The sequence below is a fragment of the Pangasianodon hypophthalmus genome, chromosome 27 (assembly GCF_027358585.1).
Source record: "Pangasianodon hypophthalmus isolate fPanHyp1 chromosome 27, fPanHyp1.pri, whole genome shotgun sequence".
NCBI lineage: Eukaryota > Metazoa > Chordata > Actinopteri > Siluriformes > Pangasiidae > Pangasianodon > Pangasianodon hypophthalmus.
In genome coordinates, this window is record NC_069736.1 from 6,571,348 (window position 1) to 6,589,143 (window position 17,796).

The following is a 17,796-nucleotide window of genomic DNA, read 5'->3' on the forward strand; positions in this document are numbered from 1 at the left end:
ATACAGAATTTAGAAATCATACGAAAATAAAGTATGACAAATTTCATGCAGATATTTTTCCTACATCAGGCATCCCAAGGGTCATTTAGCTAAAAGGTTTAGGAAATGAATATCATGGAATTAAACATTGCAATTCGTTTTTTTTTTTTTTTTTTTTAATTTGAATAGGATTTTTTTATTTAAACAGTAATTTTTTCCCTGGTGGGGAGCACAGTGGCTTAGTGCTTAGCAGTGTTGCCTCGCACCTCCGGGGTTGGGATTTCGACTCCCACCTCCACCCTGTGTGTGCGGGAAGTTTGCATGTTCTCCTCGTGCTTTGGGGGTTTCCTCCCCCAGTCCAAAGACATGCACTGTAGGCTGATTCGCATTTCCAAATTGTCCATAGTGTGTGAATATGTGTGCGATTGTGCCCTGTGATGGGTTGGCACCCCGTCCAGGGTGTCCCCGCCTTGTGCCCAGAGTTCCCTGGGATAGGCTCCAGGCGACCGTGTGTAGGATAAGCAGTACGTAAAATGGATGGACGGATTTTTCCCTGGTTTATATATAGTGAGTGAGGAAGACTGGAAAAACCCACTGGAACTTGCTTACATCAAAAGAGACAAAAATGCATGTTGTGCCCAAAATTGAGTGCCAAATGATTTTTTAAAAGTTTTATTTAGGCTAGTTTCTAACTTAGCCTTGGCTTTCTGTGATACATGCAAAATAGAAACACATTTCAGTTTCAGGAAGTCTGTAGTTTTCAGAACCATATAGTAGAAAATGTCCGAATTTCCCTATTTTTTCTCCACCCTGCCACATATATGTGTGCACAGTGCACATGCTGGTCCTGAACACTGTCTTTATGCATTCGGGTTTCAGCATACAAGCCATTCCCTGTGGCAAACCATGTACTCATTCCACCAGCTGCCCTCCACATGATCCTGAGTGTGCCTGTGTGTATGAAAGGCCTCAAATAAAAGCCGCACATACATGTGCAGGTCATGTGTTTAGCGCATGTGGGATCGGCTCCTGCTTGAAACGGTTCAAGAGCGGCCCAAGAGGCTCTGCTGCTTTTGACATGGACGTTAAGCATCCTTCTCATCTGTCACTGCACCTATCCTCTGCCTCCTGCTGTTCTCTATTTCTCTCCATCCATCTCCCTTTCTTTTTTTTTCCTTCCTCTCTCTCTTCCCATCACTCACACCCACTCTCTCTCAGCAAGTCATACATTAGCACGCACAGAAGTCTCCGTTCCCAGCACTCATCCGATGCGAGATTGATAACTGCAGCGGGCAGCGCTGATAAATCAGTCTGAGCCGCGAGGTAGCAATCAGATGGAGCAGGTCTCGCCTCATGCCAGTCCCTGACTGCGCAAGCTTTTTGATTTAGTGCGCAATGACTCAACACTTCTTTCTCCTGCTTTAAAGACACTTTCTAGAAGACTGCTGGAGTGCAAGGGGAAAAGAATGCAGAAATTTGTTAAGCCAAGTTTTCACTGCTTCACTGCTCTCTGAGCATTGTTCAGACTCTTTTGCATGACAAATGACTACAAGCTGAGGAGTAGGAAATGAGTATGGGGAAAAAAAGCTTGATGTAGAGTCTTGATCGAAAGCCAGCACTCGGAGCACGTATATTACATGTAATTTTGTCCTACATCCCGAAGCACTTTCCCAAAGCCTGTCCTTTGATCCTGTTTTATGCAAACCTCACTAAGGCTTTGTAAATAACACATCTATTCGTACTTGTCTACCAAATATAACCCCATAATTTTAGCTAGCCTGCTTGTGTTTAATTCTTTACACAATATAAAACTCTAATGTTAGCTAGCTTGTTGTGACTGTTTAATTCTTTATATGATATAATACTGTTACTTGATTGGTCTGTTAATGTTAAAGAGCTTGCTAGTGACACTTCGTACATTTCTCCACAATATAATACTATAATTTTAGTTAGCTTGCTAGTGACACTTCGTACGTTTCTACACAATATAATAGTATAATTATAGCTAGCTTGTTAGTGACACTGCATACGTTTCTACACAATATAATAGTATAATTATAGCTAGCTTGCTAGTGACACTTTGTACATTATTACACAATATAACAGTATAATTTTAGTTAGCTTGTTAGAGACACTGCGTACATTTCTCCACAATATAATACTATAATTTTAGATAGCTTGCTAGTGACACTGCATACTTTTCTATACAATATAATGCTTAATTTTAGTTAGCTTGCTAGTGACACTGCGTACATTTCTCCACAATATAATACTATAATTTTAGATAGCTTGCTAGTGACACTGCGTACTTTTCTATACAATGTAATGCTTAATTTTAGTTAGCTTGCTAGTGACACTGCGTACTTTTCTATACAATGTAATGCTTAATTTTAGTTAGCTTGCTAGTGACACTGCGTACATTTCTTCACAATATAATAATATAATTTTAGATAGCTTGCTAGTGACACTGCGTACTTTTCTATACAGTGTAATGCTATAATTTTAGTTAGCTTGCTAGTGACACTGCGTACATTTCTTCACAATATAATAATATAATTTTAGATAGCTTGCTAGTGACACTGCGTACTTTTCTATACAGTGTAATGCTATAATTTTAGTTAGCTTGCTAGTGACACTGCGTACATTTCTTCACAATATAATACTATAATTTTAGATAGCTTGCTAGAAAAAACTGTCAAATGGTTTTAACTACATAGTAGTTATCTAGTTGACTAGGGTACCTATTTACACAATATAATATCCTAATGTTAGCTAGCTTGCTAGCAAACCTGTCAAACTGTTTTAATTACATAATAGTTATCTAGTTGACTAGACAGCCAAATGTGATCTATCTGACTAGAAATGTTGGGTACTGGTTACACAAAATAATAGTTAGCCTAGCATTAGTTATAGCTGGCTATTGGATTTAGTACATGACATAATACTTAGACCAACATTAACTAACTTATCATCAGACTTGGTTACTTCTGAAATTATTGAAGTTACTACTGAGAATAAATGGGAACTGTTGAGGTATTATTAACTTGGCTAGCTACTTAACGCAGTGCTAATACACAATTAGTGCACAGAAGTGCTAAAAGGTTATGTATTTGTGTATTTTTGATGTTTCATATGATGAGAGGAATTTTTTTTCATAATCTGTGACATAGGTCTGTAAATCCCAATATTAAAGCGCACTTCTGTGCACTTTAATTGTGACTCATAGCTCAGGCAAACAATGTTTTGTTATGTTAAGATCTTAATCCTGTTATATCAAGATCATGAGAAAACAAATAAAAGTCATTCATTAACACAGAAAAACATGTGTGTACAAAGACAAACCCTTGGCTTTTCAAGCTTCTGTAAACTAGAAACATATTAGTTTTTTCTACAGCCTAGGCTTCTAAAAGTAAGGTAAGATAATATGACCCTGGTGACTTCTGCGGTTAATCTCCTGCAGCAGGGGTGACGTTCTCTATGAAAGGCTTTAGCGAGTGAAACCTCCGCACTCAGCATCACACCAGCTTTAAGCTCCGAAGACAAACAGCCATTCAGGCTGCTTTCACCCGGGTCCAGTGGAGGTCACCGCATACGCTTCCCCTAGGCTATCTCTCAGCAAGAACCTGAAACGGATCTCTCTCCACCATCGCACATGCAAAAACAAAACTAGTGCTCCTCTTTCCCCGGCTTTGTTTCGCTGTATCAACAAAACTGCAGGCCGCATGTGTTTTCATTCCCCAGGAAGAATGTCATCTGGCTGCTTTACTCGCCGCCGAGATAGCGTTCGCCATTCAGCAGCTCCGACAATGCGTCCTAACAACAGCATAGATTCAGTGTCCTGCATAAAAGACCCCTATTCTAAAGTCCTGCGTGCTAAAATAACACATTCTCTGAGATCTATACATGCATACACACACACCCAAAAAGACACACAAAGACACACAGAATGACATGCCGCTTTGTTACAGCACTCAACAGAATTACTTCGGGATGCGCAGGACAGCCAATTTGTGACTCATAACCTCATTTCATACAGCACTTTAAGCACATTTTATTTTGAGTTACCTTAACAATTTTAAAAAAACCTATCCCACAAAAATGATCTAAAAGCCATCAGGGTCATCATGCAGTTAACGTATTTATACCTCAGCCCTGATGAATGCTCGATTCTGATTGGTCAGAAAGATGGTAATTTTTCTATAACAGCAGCTCAGACAGAAGTGCCGGCTGCAAGATTTATAATTAATGTGCTCATTTCTATAGTAACAACTAACATAGGGACATGCATGTCGGACACCCCGCATAAGCATGTTGTAAAATCATTGATTTGGCAAAGTTTTCTGTGAGGAAACATTTTCTTTAGCATTTTGGAAGGAGTCTCCAGTGTCAGTGTAAGTAATAACGGCAAAGTCTTCAGTACGCTACACGATATTGAAGAAAAATGCGATATGCGATAACTTGTTAAGTAATAAGATATACGGGACGATAATGCTACAAGTGTGTACAATCAATTTAAATTATATTTATATATATATTTATATATTTAAAAACTGAAAATGCCATAACTAACTTTTTTGAGGAAAAGAAAGCATTCGCTGCTATCTGCGTCCCACTAAAACCATGACTTTTCGTAACTTTTTACAGTACTAAAATCATTCCGTTATCGCAAGCCCTTGCGATATGCATACCACGATATTTACATTTGCGATACTTCGATCATTTCGATATATTATGCAGCCCTAGTACAGACGACTGTGCTTTGTCGTTTCTCAGTAATATGACAAGCTGTGTTTTTCGTCGTAACTAGCATATCCTTATTTAATAACCTCAGCTAAGCTAATGTAACTGTGCTAATGTGGAGACTTAGCAGCTAGCTTAGCTGAGGTTCTGAGCCTGTAAAGACATAGTTTAAAAAGAAACATAGCTGAAGTTAACTCTCCAGCAGCAGCTATTTGATTAGCCAAGTTCACTAACAAGCTATGTTTGTATTATACCTTGTAATTAAAACCAAGCCCTAGCAAACTAACATTAGACTATCATGTAATTAAAATCACTAACAAGTTAAATATGAAAGTCAAACTGACTTGTTTTAGTTTTATCCTCCACCAGGTGCTTCAGAAGTAATTGTGCGTGAATATCACCATGAAAGGGAAACAAAACTAGTGGATTTTCCTTACTGCTGATGGCCTTTTCATGCAAATCCAAGGTAAATAAGTTACAGCTTTTCTCACCAGTGATTTTCTTTCCACGGTTAATGGTCAAAGATGGATTCAAAACGAGGTATTGGCACGTCGTTTTAAGAACTTACTTGTAAAACTGAACTGAAATTAAAGCCGCATGTATTTTTACCCTTTAAAAAGAACAGTGAAGTTCTATGAAGCTTTATGATTCGCACATAATACAATCAGAGTCAATATCAACCGCAAGATCATGTAGAGACGAGTATTATCCTTATACTGCGCAAGCCTTCACAGCAGACAATATATTTATATTAGCACTCAGTACAGTGCGCAGAGCAATAATGTCATATTACGCCTCCTCCGCTATTAAGATCCTTGGCGTCCAAACACTCAACACCAGAGTGACTTCTCACGCACTCACAACTCATTGAAGGTCTGCTCAGACAAGCCAGCTCGTATATCAGACAAGAGAGAGGGAAAGAGAGGGGGAGAGAGGGAATAACTCTCCTAATATGCTCAGTGTTAACAGATATTCAGCACACAGAAGATAACACAAAGGAAGGGTGCTTATGTTTTGCTCCCAAAATGCCAGAACTTTCCACAGCCCTTATCTTGAAGCCTGAGAGGTTGAAAGGACACAAAAGGGGACGGGAACAAAAAAAACCCGAAAACACAAGCAAGTCATGACTTCTGGTTAGGCGCATTCGGCTTTTGAATTACTTTATCCCAGCAACTTTTTTTTCAGCGCCGACAGAGTGCCGACAGATAGTGGATAGAACTTGAGGGGATCACAGCAGCCAGTGGGGACAGGTGCTAGAAAAAAAGCCAGCCAATCACAAGGATTTGTGGTGGGTGCTGGCCCAGGGGCAGAAATCATTCATCAAAGAGCATTTATGAGCGATGGAGCAGAGCCTGCGATGATGAAATTTCAACAACAGGCTGAATGTACTGTACCACAGGCTGTCTCTCTTTCTCTGGCTTTGTCAAGTGTCTTCGCCTGTCTCCTATAACCCGACTTCACCCTTTTGTGCTCTCGGATCCTGTTCCCTGATTTGGCAGGAGTCACTTTGGCCTGGTCTTCATTTCCCCCATTGTCCTCTCAGAGCGACTTCTTAAGTGCTCCAGTTAATCTCGGTGCATTAAACAAGCTCGCTTACGCCAGGCAGCCACACAATGGAATGCCGGACACAAGATGTACAAGATATGAGCAGAAGGTAGACGCGCACACACACACACTTTCATGTGACTGCTTTTATGTTGTCTTTGTTCTATAGACTCAATGCATGCCCTTATTAGATGCTAATGGCAGACTGAGCCCACTCACGGGGCATAAAGCACAAACCGGGCGGCAGGGCCATTTGATCCAGCAACTGTTGTTAAAAAGAAACAGAGCAGACTGCAGCCAAGTATCAAAGATAGACAGGTCAGTCTCTCATGATCTCCCATGATCTCCCTGCACAGACTGAATTCAGACACAAACGCTCTAAAAGTGGGTGGGACCAAAAAAGATTAAGCTTTAAACTGGATTAAATTAGAGTTTATCTATCCAGTTAATCCAGTTACAACAAACTTTAAGCCTTGTTTAAAAACAATCAGGATTGTATAGAAATCATTTAAGTCATTTAAATATAATTTTACTGTAAACTCTGCTTCATTACATGAACTGATTTAAATTTCGTTTTAGGATTCGCTTTAATCTTGCACACTCAGTAGATGTGACCAGCCCAAAAAAAAAAAAAAACCTCCTTTCCCAGGAAGAGGCCACTTGACTAACACTGCACACAGACAATCACTCGTCATTTATTGTTTCAACAAAACTGTCGTGTAAAGACGTAAAGACAGGATGCTAAGAAATTTTCTGTCACAGTGTTAAAAATTTCCCTTTCCTGTCCGAAACCAGTACAAGCGAATACATACACGTAAATGCGGACAGGATAGCCGATCACATTATTTGTAAGAATTAATCCCAGTTCAAGGCATAATCAGAGGTTAGGATTTTAATCTCAGATTTGTTAAAAAAAAAAAAAAAAAAAAAAAAAACTGGTTCAACACAACTAAAATCATAATAAATCAACGAAACCTTGATTAGCTCTAAACTCTGAATCTAATCCTTGTTGGTGCAACCAATCCTGAATCATCATTTCTTATTTTTTAAACCAGTAAATAAATCTCCAGACTGCATTTCATTTCCATTTAGTGAAATAGAGCTATGCCAGGTCAACCTACAGACACTTGATCCAGTGGCCTTGAGATTTTACTCTAGATCACAGATTTGCACTCAAGATAATCCAAAGCCGATGTGTATCTGACACAAGCATTTACTGCCAAGAGATTTTGGCAGCCCAAGAGTCAGAAAAGCAAATGGCCAATTAGGAAAGTGCCACCATGCTAATGGCATCCTTCCGTAACCCCTCGTTAGCAGTGAAATGAACTGAACTAGCAGACAGCAATGCGATGGCGCATCTGGTATTGATGCGTCTCACAGTCTATATCACGCACTCGCTGTTCCCAAGAAGATGCTGACTGGTCAGGCCAGAACACCCACACTGTTGGGTGGAGGATGCTGATTAGTTTGGTCAGCAGACGGTCGGCCATCTTATCTCATGTCACGCTGAGATAATGGCATCCGACCGTCACACACTGCTTCCAGATCACTTGGTCTGGAGTCATCTGAGAAGACAGACAGACTGGGGATAAACATGTCCCACTGGGCAAGAATACATACCTATATACATGCATGATTTATCCTTTTTAACAACAAATTCAGTCTCCATAGGAGAATCCCAGGGCTCACACCAAGAGTAGACATTTAGAGCTATTAATTGTTTAAACAATCTAACATGGCACACCTGGGCAACAAGAATCACCTGTCAGTCACATGTTCCAATAGTTTTGATCACGTGAAAAATGAGTGGGTTCAAACATAAGCTGCCATGTTCTACGTTATTCAATAGTTAGCTCCGCTCCACTAATTTGATTGGACAAGCAGCATTCCAAGAGTACTTATATTTAGTATAACCACACTAGGACATTTCACTGTGTGTATCACTCCGTCCGTCTGTGCTCGCCACGTAAAATTCCATTTCCTAGTTTAAAACGGTTGGTACCGTAGAGTTAGCGACATCATCAGCAGTCAAGGCAAACAATATTTTTCAAGAATACAACTTTTGACTTAAAATATGAAATTCACCAGATGAAGATGAAAAGGAAGAAGGGACGCCCCAGAAGAACCTATAACGGGAATGTACAAATCAATGTGAGCTAGCTAGCCAGGGATCTATTTACACTAGCAGAACAAAAATAAACAAAACAGTTGTCTGTATTGTGTCCGAAATGTCACTTACTCAATATTAATTTTGGCAGAACGGTTATATAAAAGCAATATCGCACACAGTTGCGCAGTTATACTGAACATAGGCACAGCTGTGATTACCTACAGATCCCGTGGCTAAATCACAGCTCTACCGATATTCATTATATCAAATCTAGATGTACATATCAGGAAATGAAAGCTGAAATTCTAATCTATCGTCTCTTCATCTTCTGATTTCAAAACCCAAATGTCTTCAGTGCATAGCAAAAGCAAAAGAATTGGCCCTTTTCATTCCAATACTTTCAGAGGGGACTGCATATATACACACAATGTTACAAGGTCAGACCATAAAACTGTTCTTGGGTATTAGCGAGTAACGTTAGAAATGTTAGGAATCTGAGCTGATGCCATTATTGCAAATTTCCGCATGCCTTATATTAAATCTTTGAGGTAAATTTGAGGTAAAATGTCCTATTAACATGTCCAACAGCTGTTCAACAGCTGGGAAGACAAGACCAAGAATTCATTAAATCATAGTTGTATACAACATCAATTTAATTATGTTAGCACTTATGTGCGAATATCAAAATACAATATAAGTTATTATATTTCCCAGATAATAATTTGTTTGAAAACTAATGGAGACACACAATACAGTTTTAAAACAGTGCAAATCAAAGCTTGCATTTCTACTTAGTGAAGCATGGCATTACACAAATGACACCATCATGAATCAAGAAAGCAGTTTCATAATCATGCCTCACCCAGATTGCTGGTTTCTCAAGCTTCTTACATCCTTACAGACTAATCTCAGAGCAGTTCTCATGTTAGATTGAATCTGACCAGTGAACCGCATGACATTTTATGATCTTTACAATGTTTCTGTGGCTCAACTGATCATACGCCTGATTTTCATACAGCTTTGAGCATATCCACAAAGTCATAAAAGACACACCTGAACACTAACACCCCTGTAAAAAAAAAATCTTTCAAAAACACACACATGGACATGTGCCTCACATGAGGCCTCAAATCCAGCCAGATATCACCAATGGAAGAACAAACATGAACTCATTCTTCTGAACGCAAAATCAAACAGAGAGTGCCAGCAGCTGCATTATCCCAGTAATCCAGTCCAGACCGCCTCGGTAAAACCAAACGGACTTCCTGACCTCACCAAAACGTTCCTATTGAGGTTCTTCGCTGCTCCCAGGTTCCCCCTGAGCTATTGTGAATGAACCCTACCCCTGAAAGGAATTAAAGCTTAAGGCTTCATACCTTCTTCCTTCTGTTTTTGAGTAAGGGACTGTGTGCCTGTATATGCAGACGTGTCTGTGTAATAAAGAAGAGATACAAGTCGAACTAATCCGGATGAAACATGAATGAGCCAGCAGTTAAGGTTTATTGCCTATGTGTAATAGATGACATTTAACTGCTTTGTGTGTGTGGTGTGTGGCTTGGCTAACGCTCAGTGTTTAACCTGAGGGACTCTCTCTCACTCTGTCACTCCATTAGGTAAGGGGAGAAAAAGGAGAAAGACAGACATACATTCTTCACCTCATGGCGCACTTGGAAAACAGCTGTGCATATGGGTACAGACACACTAGACATTTGAGCTATGAGATGCGAGTTCGACAAGCTCCATAAACTTATACAACCCTCTGTGGAAAAAAAAAAACCCACTTAGGACAACTCTGAGGGGAAAAGTGCTGTTTGTTTGTCTGGGCTTTTAAGCTATAAACAACTGTTTATATTGTCATTTAAACCAGTAAACCCACACATGTGAAATAATAAATCGTCTAAAATGTTTCTTACTTCCAAAGAAATCACTAAAATGGTCTAAAGACATCTACACACATCTGTTTATGTCATTAAAAATGCCCCCATGTTCTCCTGACATGCTTAACAGCTACCGATGGGTTACCTGCTAGTGATTTAGCGCACATTTGTCACATTTGTTTATTTGTAAACACAAATATGAGATTTTAGTGTCGTTCTTGACTTTTTAACTGTCATATCATCAACAGTTTAATTAACAGTAACTAAACCTATCAAAATGTCATAACAATCCAAATTATTTTGTTTACAACTAGCTAATTTATCACTAGCTTTTCATTCACCAGCATTAGCCAACATCGCTAGCTGGCTCAGCAGACAGTTTCTGAGGTAAAAGTTTCATCATCTAATGATGGGCATATTAAACATAATTTCAAACTCGGTGAACATATTTTGTGACTTTCACAACCTAAATTCATATTTAAACTCACTTCCTAATTCAGTGTTATACAGAATACTGAGAAAGTCTCTGTTTTAAATGGAAAATTTTGACTTCCGTGCTGTGGTAAGGAAGTTGACCCAAACGCCAACCTATATAATCAGAATCAACCATAATAGTAATATAGTACTAATACACCATCTGAAAATCATGTTTTTTTAGTTCACTTAAATTTGGCTTGTTTTAAAAGGACATTCATGTATTTGCCAGACTTTCACAGTACTTCAAAATTCCACAAGCAGCAGTCAAGACAACAGCGTTGTAAGAGGATTGGATCTGAAAATGTGTTCGGACCTGCAATAAACACTGTGCACTTTACTATTAAGCCACCTGTCATCTAGGCATAGAAATGAATAAGTCCAAATCCAAACCAAGTATCTATCTATAACTGTAGCTATGGTTACACATAGAAATCTGGGAAGATAAGCTACTCGGTTGCTTCTCGTTACTCGGACAGGGTGCGTGGCAGCTATAAGTCAACACTTTTTAGCCTACTCCTTAGCAGCAGTGTGTGTTTCTGCATTCATTTTTTTTGTTGCTTTTTTCTGTACAAAGTGCTGCTAGTTTGTATTGGCAGGATGTAATTTTGTGATGAATGAGCCTATAGTCTGTGGCGTGACCTGCCCCTTGCTCCTAATCAGTCCATTCTGAGGGTGCTCAGCTCATCTCTCAGAGCTCTAAAAAGTCTCAAATTCACTTATCTTGTGTGATGGGGCTGAAACTAATTTGCCCTGGCTCTCTCTCGCTCCGTCGTTCTCCCTCTCGATGCCTCTCTCCCGCTCCCTCCCTCTCTAAGCAATTACTATCTGTATTTACAACCTGTCTCTGAGCTGCGCTGTCAGGGGTCAGGATCCAACTGCCAGAATATAAAATTACATGACGGCAGAGTATCGTGGCCTTCTGACACTTTCGGCGTGCTTTCATTTTCTCTCTCCCACACACACACACACACACACACACACACACACTCATACACACTGTGTCTGAGTAAGACAGAACTTTTAGGGCTTGATTGGAGACATCTGCTCAATGACAATCACTTGGACAGAAAGGTATCAACACTCTCGCCCTGTCTCTCCATCAATCTCTCCATTTTCTCGCCTTGGCGCATTCTGAATACGAGAACTGGAGCTGTTGAATTCAGCAGGGCGTGCAAAATGCTCCACAGTGAAATGCGATACATTTATGGCATGCATAAAGGACAGATTACCAGGTTTGGGATCTGTTCCATGTGTGCACATTAGCAGCTACCTTTTACTCTGAACCTACCTTGTTTACACCGACACATGCACAAAGACTCTAATTAATATTTACTGAAGAGCTTTGCCAGCTTGGAGAGCTTTGCCCAACAACATTAATGACAAACACGCAGAAATGAGCTTGCGCTCCCTTTATGCGCCCCTTCAGCGAGTTATGCTTTACGCAGGCAGGTCAATTAAACATAATAAAGCACTTAAAAGACAAACTCAGCCACGAGCCCTTAGCGCGCGGACGTGGAGGCGCTCACCAATTAGCACATGCATTAGTAGGTGGCCTTGTATTGTAGTGCTCGGCAGTCAGGCACCGCCGAACATAGTGGCTCTTTCTGTGTGGGCTCATAATGATCTCATTGTTACTCAACCGCTGGTTTGGAGAAGGCACTTCCAGGATTCAGATATGCTCTTTTTAGTATGTAAGATGTAGCCTTTAAAAGCTTTCAAACACCCACTATGGGTCAAAGAGGCTTTATGGAAGTTTTTTTTTTTTTTGATGGAGAAGGTCCCGGCTTCTCCATCAATAACAGTTTTTGCTTTGGAATAGAAAGCTGCCTATGGACACACATAGCCTAAATCTCTTCACAAACCACAGTATGAAATAATGAATCAGGAGGCATGGGCGTTTTAGGAGGACTGTCTGTCTTGGGCTGAAATCTGAAATGCCAAATCACATAATGGCTTTCCGCAGTAAAGACAAACGTGACACCCAGACGTCCAAATGATCCCTGAGTGCACACGATAATTGGGCTGAGAACAGGAGACCGGATTTCTGGTGAAACAAGGGCTCTGAAACTTAATTATCCACTCTTTGGAAATGTAGGGCACGACAGAAACTGCACTCTCGAGCGAGCTAATGTCAAGCTCTCGTTTCGGACGGACCAAGAAGAGCGTCCTTGCGCATGCGCAAAACCATCCGTAAATCAAATAAGCACTCTCAGCTAAAAGAAACCGCACTTTTAAGAACTACTGATGGCCTGTGGAAGGGCGAACATGGACAGTATGCAATTGGCAGCGAAAAGAAAGCCCTTTAAGTAAAAGATAGCGGTTTGGAAAATAGCACGAATGATTTAGAAGAAAATTCTCCAACAGACGCACAAATAACCTACTTTACAGCTTACTACAGTGATCAGGGATCATAAGCACTTTCAGTATGGGGTCGTTTAGAAATGTGAGCTATTCACTCCCAGCTGTCATCAGTCTACATAACTTTTACAGGCTGCGATCATTTACAGTGCATTCTCTGGAAAAACAGATGATGTGCCTTGATTTCAGTAATTAGCCCTGAGCAAATCAATAAAAAAAAATTTAGTTAAAAAAAATAATAATAATTCACCATGCACATCAACATGACAACGCGCAAAAAAGGACCAAAATCGTCGACTGATTAGGAAAATGCCCCAGAGAAGAGCAGCACATATGGGCACAGGAGCAGACAATACGGCTGTGCTGAACGCTCCACAACAAAAACACGGTCCTTACCCCACCATCCAATTACAGACGGGTGGCATTCGACGATGAGATGATTTGTGTATTCAGCACAGATCCACCGGACTCGGATGCATGATTAAAATCCCAAAGTGTGGCAGCAGAAAGAGGTGGAAATCCGCACGTCCACAGCGGAGCAGGCGGCTAAACCGGATCCGGTCGGCAGCACAGGCAACAGCGACTATTGCACTGCTACTTCAGTCACTTAACTCGGCCCATACGTTTACATCAACGCGGAAGTTTCACTCTGCGCTCACTCCGATTGGACGACGGTCAGACGCGGAAGTGCGTTACGCCAATCCTATTGGCGACTTCGTGAAAAAGAGGCGGAGCTTCAGGGGAGGAAAGTCATGCGGCCGGATGCGATCCATGACGTCAACCCTTTGTTACCTTGCCGACCCCTTTTCATTTGTAACAGCGCGTGAGGCTAATAAAAGGTTCAATCTACTGTCGCAAAGGGCGCAGCGACATAAATCACATTTCTGCACTCACAATTCAAGGCACATGATTTAAAGACTGGAAACAGTGTCTATCAGACAGGGACTTTTACCATCTTATTACCATAATAAACTTTATCCTTATCCCGTGATATAAATTAAATATACTGTAGCCTATGTGTTGCATGCAATAACAAAACAATGCAATACAGTATCCAATCTGCAGCATTGCAGTTGCAACTCACCTGACAACCCCAATAACTCGAATGAACAGCAATGCATCTGCAGTCACTAATCACATACTGGCAGTTGCTGAATTAAGCATCCATACAACTCATGCAATTACGGATTCAGCCAAACAGCTATTCAGTCCATGTGCAAATCTCTAACTTTCCAGCTATTCTGCTGTCAAAACACAGAGCTTAGACACGCCGCACAAACATCCACAGTGACATTTTGAAACAACAGCTCTGATATTCAGCAAAGGTCATGAGGATGAATGCTTTTCAGAAAACGGAACGCGACTTTATTTGGGCACAGCCTGAGCCCTGCAGTGAGCCTGACAACCTGGACCTGAGATAAATGAATCTGTTTGATTAACACTTCCAGAAATATTGCCTAATTCACAGGCATTTCAGCCTAAAGGACAAACCCTTTTGGATTAAACACATTATGCAATTAGCAAATGATGCTGTCTAGGAGAATTAATTAGCAAATATTATTCTGTCCAGGAGTATTGGATGGATGGATGGATGGATGGATAAGTGGATAGGTGGATGGGTGAACGGATGAGTGGATGGATGGGTGGATAGATAGGTGTATGGATGGGTGGATGGATGAACAGATGAGTGGATGGATGGATGGATGCTTTACTGATCCAGAGAGAATTGCTTCTTGTGTTACAGTAGCAACAACACAGAACAGTGCACCACACTGCGTGCATATAAAATGACTAGGACTCTTTATATAAACAAAAATAAGAAGTTACAAGGCATAAGGAATAATTAGATTATATAGCACACTAACAATTATATAATTAGATTACATAGCCCATGCACCTTGCACATTTGTATACATATACATGCAGGTGCATTGTGCATTATCTGTCTTATTTGTTTATGTAAATATAACATTAATATTATAAATGCATTTCATAAAACATAAAGCCAAAAAGGTCGGCTGTAACGTTTCACCTGGAAATAGCATTAATTAATAGTATAGCAAACCATGTTTTAAAACAGTAACAACCCAAGTGACTGATACACAACTGGCTTATTCGCACACTTCTTCTCAAGCAATACACCAAAAACCAACAAACTGTGCAAGAATAACCCCAAACATTCACTGCATTTAACTGTACACAATTTATTTCTATAGTTTTAATGCGGCGAGTTAGCTAGCATGCTAGGTCCAGCTTTCTAGTATTCATGCAGCCTTCATGCGCTACCTGAATTATCGTAAACATCAGTTTTCGGCTCCAAAGTTACACATCAGCATCCGTACATGTCATAATTACAAGTAGAACATGATAACCAAATTCCTGACTTATTACTAACCTTTATCCTTTCATTGTGATAGAAAAAAACTCAGTTTCTGTGTCTAATTCTAAGTAATTATTATTATTTTTATATAAATACAAGTTCCTTTTACCAGTCGCATATTAATGCATATAAAATAGCTAATATTTCATCATTTACAATGAGAAGGGTTGATATAAAATAGTTATAAGAAGGTTAAGGTGCTTTTGATTGCACAGACTTCATAATTACAGCTTGGGTAAATGGGAAATAACACCAACCCGAGAGAGCACGTGAAGGCAGCATAAGGTAACCTAATAGAAAGCGCTGACTCCTTTGTTGCTTTCCTAAGATTGAAATGGATGAAGCACGAGCGACCACTTTTTTTTTTTTTTTAATTTAATAAATCACTCTGTAATATATACACATGCAAAGAAAATACTCACTCTCTGTGGACAACAGCAGTGCGCGCGGCTCAAAACATGGTGATAGTTTATTATTTGGGGTAGTGGTGTTTTTTTTTTTTTTTTTTTTCCTGCGTTGCCGAATCACTGCTGCTGTCTGCGGCAGCAACTTCCGGCGCATGCGCAGAGCGGCCCCCTGCCTGAGAAAATCAGGCATGATTTTAGTCGCTTAAAGGATCAGGTGTGTCTCGACGTCGCCTGAACAGAAAAATGGCATCATTAGTCATGCAATTATTTCTCATTAGCTTTTTATATGTTTAATTTACAGTGACTAAATATCAACTGCACTTACAGCCAATAATTTAATGCAAGATCTTGCTTTGTGTATAGTGAATAAAGCTTTAATAGAGTATTTATTACTATGGTCTTTGAGGGTGTGCAGAGATTTCATGAAAAGTATGAGTTAAACCTTGGAAACATACATAGACAAACTGAAATTTTCATTCATTCATTCATTCATTCATTCAGTTATCATCAATAACCGCTTTACCCTGATCGGGATCATGGTGGATCCTGAGTTAATCCCAGGAAGTGTAAAAACATCCTGAATGAGACGCCAGTCCATCACAGTGCACCATGCACACACTCATTCATACCTTGGAACAATAGATTGTAACCAATCCACTTATCAGCATGTTTTTGAGAGCATTCTCACAGGAAGAACATGCGAAGTGTTTTTGAGAGCGTGGATGAAACCAGAGAACCCGCAGGCAACCCACACGGAAACGGGGAGAACATGCAAAGTTTCACACAGACAGAACCAGGGACCCTGGGCCGTGGGCTGTGGCTTTGCCACCATGCCTCCAACTGAAAAGTAATGAATATTTATTACCTCCAAGGCCCCCTGATGGATCTAAATCCCTAATATACACTGGCAATGATGTCAGTATGTTTTATGATTTGATAGAGAGCTCAATTGTGGAGCATGAATCTTTGGCCAGAGTCTAAAATTTCTGTGACAGCTAAGATAAATTGGCTCATTACATGCCCACACCTGCCGTCTATGTGGCATTGACATAAAAAAAAAAAAAAAAAAAATCCTGACTCGCAGAGCAAATGATTGTAACTTGGTGAAAGCGTGTGTGAAAATGCATTTGGCTTTCTAATGTGTTCTGCTGCCAGTGGTACGTGATGTAAAGTGATGTGTCTCCGTCATGGTTAAACATTGCCTCATATAGAAATCAATACTTCTCAATTGATGGCTTGTACTCTCTCATTGACCGAAGAATCCATCCTTACCATTGTCACATCAGCATCGGCTTGATAGTTTGCAGTCTGCTGTTTATCTTTTTCGCTGACAATAAAGCCAAATTTATGTCCATCACTGATGCATGAAGATAAGCTCATTCACAGCTTTGCAATCCCTCAAGTTAAAAAAGGGTCACACTTGATCTTTTCAAGTCGTCCTTTACTTTAATCAGAGATCAGAATTACAGACCAGCTTTAACGGTTAAAGGAAGTACAGTTAGGCTTCAGGAAACAGATCCTAGTTTCAGCAAAAAAAAAAAGGACAACTTATAGTCAAGCAGAGGGGAAGTACTCAGCAGTTGGCTCCATCAGGCAATAATACAAAGTTAATGACGCAGAATGGTGTCTTTCTTCAGCCCTTGGAGATGTCAATACAGGATGTTTAGGAACGGTGTTCCTAATTACGATTTTTATATCCAGCTCTGGCATGATTGACGATTTTGGTGGGGATGTATTATCGATCCACTTCACAGACAAGTCATATTGATTGCAGTTCTAGATTGAGTATGAATTTTTTTTTGTCCTCCTTCTCCTCTCCCTCTTTTTCTCTCACCAATCAGAGCAGGAATTTAGATTCGGGGCAGCCAAATGTGACCTGTGAGTGTTTTTTTTAAAATTATCCCTCTAAAAGCTTGCTGATGA

The 17,796-nt window shown here is 40.1% G+C and overlaps 1 protein-coding gene across 2 annotated transcripts in view; it reads right to left on the reverse strand.

Annotated features, from left to right (window-relative positions):
• Nucleotides 1–15,985, reverse strand: part of fam222ba (family with sequence similarity 222 member Ba) — a 62,910-nt gene extending 46,925 nt beyond the window's left edge. The window contains exon 1 of one of the 2 annotated variants that reach the window (XM_034300773.2): nt 15,889–15,985. The gene's annotated coding sequence lies outside the window, so the exon portion shown is untranslated. Of the gene's footprint in view, nt 1–13,482; nt 14,875–15,888 lie in introns of those variants that run through there. The other variant, XM_026922342.3, reaches the window with a different exon arrangement.
• Nucleotides 15,986–17,796: the final 1,811 nt, after the last annotated feature.